Source organism: Syngnathus typhle, unplaced genomic scaffold (assembly GCF_033458585.1).
Source record: "Syngnathus typhle isolate RoL2023-S1 ecotype Sweden unplaced genomic scaffold, RoL_Styp_1.0 HiC_scaffold_27, whole genome shotgun sequence".
Lineage (NCBI taxonomy): Eukaryota > Metazoa > Chordata > Actinopteri > Syngnathiformes > Syngnathidae > Syngnathus > Syngnathus typhle.
Window position 1 is genome coordinate 207,741 of NW_026871933.1, and position 5,406 is coordinate 213,146.

General features: G+C 44.1%; 1 non-coding gene across 1 annotated transcript; it reads right to left on the reverse strand.

Annotated features, from left to right (window-relative positions):
- Positions 1-3,112: 3,112 nt before the first annotated feature.
- trnaq-cug (transfer RNA glutamine (anticodon CUG)) lies at positions 3,113-3,184 on the reverse strand. Its single transcript has one exon. It is a non-coding gene; the product is annotated as a tRNA-Gln (tRNA).
- Positions 3,185-5,406: the final 2,222 nt, after the last annotated feature.

Genomic DNA, 5,406 nt, shown 5'->3' on the forward strand with positions numbered 1-5,406 from the left:
CAAAGCGACGCAAAACGTTGCCCCTGGATAGCCGCCAGACTTTGTTGTGCAGCAGGAGATCGGCATATTCCCTCTCAACTTCATCTAGCAATTCACGGAACTGATGGTGGTTTAATGCTTTTGCGATTATTTTCTTCACAATTTGGATGACAAGGTTCATTACCTCCATACACTCTGGTGGGAATGTTTACGCACACAACGCCTCTTGGTGCACTATGCAATGGAATGCAAGCAAATTTCGATCCAATGCTTTCTGTCGTAAAGTCACAAACTTTTGCGACCCTCTCAAACTCGGTGTGCCGTCTGTAGCGTCTGAAATCAGGTTGCCAGTGTGTATCGCTGTCATTTAAACACTGCAGCACAGCCTCGCAGATGTCCTCCCCCCGTTTTTGGCCTTTTAGTGGTATAAATTTCTTCTTGCGGCCCATTAGAGTTCACGTCCCTGCATACCAGAGCTGTCTGTTCGATATCCGTCATGTCACACAACTCATCACAGGCAATTGAGAAAGCTGGAGCTGAATTGATGTCCTTGATACATGAGTATCATGAACTCATGCCCTTCTTAAGATCTAAGGCCCCATCCCTGAAGATGAGAGGCCAAGTGTACTCAGCCTGCGTCAGAAGTGGTATGACGTACGGAAGTGAGGCATGGGTCCTGAAAACAGAACACAAAGACAAACTAAACAGATCAGAAATGAGGATGATCAGATGGATGTGTGGTGTGTCAATGAGGGAGGAAAAGACCAGTGCAGAGCTGAGAAAGAAGATGGGAGTGGAGGCCATAGTGGATGAGATGAGGAGAGGCAGACTGCGATGGTACGGACATGTAGTGAGGAAGGACGAGAACGACTGGGTGAAGAAAGTTATGTCGTATAACGTAGAGGGAACAAGACCCAGTGGCCGACCTAAAAAGACCTGGCAGACGACCGTGGCAGCCGACATGAAGGCACTCGGCATCAACCACGAGATGGCCATGGACCGTTCCCGGTGGAAGAAAGCCATATCGATAATCCAGAATCCATGATTTGCTGATCGGTAATATTGTTTGCCATTCGAATTACCATTTCGTTCACTGATTTTGCTGAGAGAGGCAGGTCTTTAATTTTTGGAATGATCTTGGTTTTGTTTTTGAAGTCCGAAAATAGGCACTGATATTTTAACGAATGAGTCCTTCATCGGCCATCGGTGAATGGTTTTCCGCGCTTTATTATCTCCTGGGCTGCAACAAAACTTGCAGCAGTCGTAGAGTTTGGAGATGCAATCTATTTCTTGAAACTGTTTTTTCGTTCCTCAAATTGCACCTTTCCTCTCAGTTCCAACTGGGTGATCGGCAGCAAATTTAGCATGCTTTAGCTGAAAATGTCACTCCAAATTGCTCTTTTTGTTATATTTGACAACTTCTCATTGCAAATCCAACATTCAGGCAATCCTTCAGCATTGGTAATGAAAGCAAATAGTTGAGTCCATTCTTTCTTAAACCCTCTGTTCTTATCAGCAATCTTTCTCTTTTTGCCTTTAGAATCCATGGCCCGTCACTCAAACACCTGTTTGTTTACAACTCGCCTGTGCTGTGTCGCAATTTTGCGCCATTCTAAAATTCAGTATTTTTAATATATTCACAACTACATACATTTTCTACAGAATAAGAATGTTTGTGTCATGATTACCATCTAAAAACATATATATAAAAAAAACAGCTTTTTCCATTTTCACGCATTTTTGCAAGAGCTACAGGGAGCAGCTAGGATTGTGCTAAAGAGCTGCATGAGGCTCTGGAGCCGTGGGTTGACGACCCCTGAACTAGCCCCATTTAATCTGAGGTGCATGTCATATGGGCTATCAATTGCAATGAAACGGCTTGAGTTAATTGACCTTGGGTCTCTTCCGTCTGCTATTTTGTTTCTCATCATACATAAAACATCACTTAAATCTGCCATCATGTGTTACCCATTGCGCCACTCGCCCTACAACACTGTATTGACTGTAAACTTGTGTGGAAAACTGTCATTGTCCAAAGGAAGGCTGTTTAGCAAAAGTGACCAGCAGACAAATTCAACAAGGTAATTTAATTATGCCATAACCCGGATTTGAACCGAACCAAGAAACGAACCGAAAGGAACCAATCAGATGGCCCGAATCCAAGCACGGTGGATGGCGGCGGTGGTAAACAGTGATATTTGAGTGAAATGAAGTTTATAGGATTTGCAGACAGTGTGGAATCATTATTTCAACAAAAGTAGGCAGGTGCATACATTTGGGCACCCCAAGAGAAAAATGACATCAATATTTAGTAGATCCTCCTTTTGCAGAAATAACAGCCTATAAACCAGGGGTCCTGAACCTTTAATCGGTCAAACTAGGGGTTCGGTGAGTCGGTCTCAGAGGTTCAGCAGAGCCTCTACTGGGGAGGTCCGAACACACCTGATTTATCAATTTGTGATAACGCATATCTGAACTGATCTCGTAAAGGCAACAGCAGAAGTCACACTGATTTGCTGGTATGTCATTTGACGTGAATTCATGCATTATGTTGGTTTTATTCTTTGAACAAGGTGATGTTCATGCACGGCTCATTTTGTGTGCCAGTAAAAAACATCTATGTCTTGAATTTGAAAAAAATATATAACATTTTTTCACTAACGAGGGGTTCGGTGATTGCGCATATGAAACTGGTGGGATTCGGTACCTCCAACAAGGAACCACTGCTCTAAACACTTCCGAAAGCTTCCAATGAGAGTGTGGATTCTGGTTGAAGGAATATTGGACCATTCTTCTTGACAAATCGTTAACTCCAATAAACTTCATTTCACTTCTCAAATATCACTGTGTCTGTCTGCTATATGATATATTTAACTGAAATTGCTGATGCGAACAGCCAAGGATTTATAAAGAAAATGTTGAAATTGATTGGGGCGCCCAAACCTTTGCATACGACGTATATGTATATGACCAAAGATTTGAGGTCCAACCGGGACTAAAACTTTGATCACTGGATTCAGAGTGTAGAGCGCTCATGGAACCCTCAGGTGTAGGGAAGCATACAATTTCATGGGGCAGCACACAAGCTATCACCATTTTGCAAATTTTTCCCAGCTAAATGACAAATTATTTGAGGTCCCACCGAGACTTGAACTCGGATCACTGGATTCAGAGTCCAGAGTGCTCACCATTACACCATAGAACCCTGGCAGTGACAGACGGAGGAGCATAATTTTTCTTAGCACAATGCACTAACTAAGGTCCCCATTTTACGAAATTGACAGAAGTAGTGGAGGCAGGGCTGACACACTCATAGGGCTGTCCACAAAGTACTGAATTGGAATTTCCAATTGTTTCATGTAAATGACTACAAATTGGAAGTTCCACCAAGACTTGAACTTGGATTGCTAGATTCAGAGTGCTCACAATCACACCATGCCAACATTGACTAAATGATTGATTGATTGATTGATTGATTGATTGATTGATTGGTTGATTGAACATTTATTGATCCCGGGGGTGGGGAAATTCAGGCCCAATCAGAATCCATACCACAGAGCGGGTATACAAAAGACACAGAAGGCATGAGCGCAACTCAATAGGCTCTCATAAGGCTGCCACACAACAGCGCCACAAAGAAAGCCAGTAAGTGCGAAAGATAAAAGCCATCAAAGCAAAGGAAAAAAAGTAACAGCGGCCAACCGGCACCCCTCAATATCAAAGAACACCCCAAAACACACAAAATAGCCTCCATGGGGTCCATAAGCAGGTGTAAGGACAGTCCAATTCAACGGCGCCCAATGGACCGTGGTCGTGAATTGGTGAAAACATCACAAAACAGGCAAACGTGTGAGCAGCGTCCTGGGCACGTGCAGATGGACACCACGGGGCTAGCACGGCGAAAGTCGTTGGTTCCGACGAGCACGAGGCTGCGAGGCCAAGGCGAGGGACCCGTCAGCACCGGCCGGATAAGCAGGAAGCCGTCGTAGAGTTACGCCGGTCTCAACCGATTACTCGGTAATCCAGAAGAGCATTAGCTTTAAAACCATCCAAGATCTAAAGTAAGTTCCACCAGTTGACATTGTAACTCGGAGAACATGTGATTACTTTATCAAATACTATATGGCTCCTGTTTGCCGAGGTGTCCCTGGCACACTTTGCAAAGCAGACAACACTGACAAATAGATTTAGAAAATGTTGTTTCCACCCAGTCTCAAAGGGGGTGTTTCGCGTCTTAGAAGAACATGATGACCACTACGCTATGGAAACTGCTGTGAAGTCCAAAGCATTTTGAGAAGCCTGGCAAAAGTTCAACAAAAGTGAGTGAGGAAGAAAGCAGGCACTTATAAACTTTTTGATTTGCTTTTCAAAACTGTGCCAGCAAAAGCAATTTTTCCATACAAAGAAATAAACACGTCGGGGAATTGAAGCCCGATTTGCCGAGCCCAGGCTGCGTCGTTTCGCTAAAGGGTACCTGATTTGAGACTGGGTGAAAACCAGGTTTCGCACTTTTGTTTAACTTTTGCCAGGCTCTTCAAAAGGCTATGTGTCAGCGCAGTTTCCATGGTGTAGTGGTTATCACATTCCCTCACACGCTGAAGGTCCCTGGTTGGAAACAAGTCTTATGATCCTTTTGATTTTAGACTCCGCATCGGGGAATTGAGCCTCAGTTTGCCGAGCCGAGGCCGTGAATAGTATAGCTAAAACGGCCTGTTGCGTTTTGTTCAAGGTGTCCATCGTTAAGCAAGGAAAACAAAAATGTGGAGTAACAGTTTTTGTAACAGATATTAGGTTTTTTAATGGCAGTCAGTGCACAAGGCACTTCAGCAGATGAAACAACAACGTCAAACTTCAAATCAGAAGGCTTTATACTGACCAAAAGCAGGAACTAGGAAGGGAACGGAAGGGAAGGATAAGGTCTGTTCTGTTATCACCTGAATGTCCTGTTATATACTGACTGTTTTGTGACTATGTGTCATGGAACTTAACTGAGCTCTGTGTGCCGTGTCTGTGCTCACTGCCTATGTGTAAGTGAAAGTCACAAAGCTCTGTGTGCTGTGTCTGTGCTCTGATTGAGCAACTGTGTTTGGGTAAATTATTTACACATTGATTGATATGTTTGTATAAACTAATAGGAGTATCTGCATATTGCTGTTGCTCCCTCTTCAGGCCCTAAACTGATCGGCATTCAATTCCATCCATTCCGTCCACTATCGGTACTGCGAGGGGTCGCAGGCGTGCTGGAGCCTATCCCAGCAGTCATCGGACAGTAGGCGGGGGACACGTTATAACTGGTTGCCAGACAATCGCAGGGCACACAGAGACAACAATCATTCACACTGGCACTCACACCTATGGGCAGTTTGGATTACTAAATCGGCTGACCAAGCATGTTTTTGTGATGTGGGAGGAAAACCCGGAGAACCT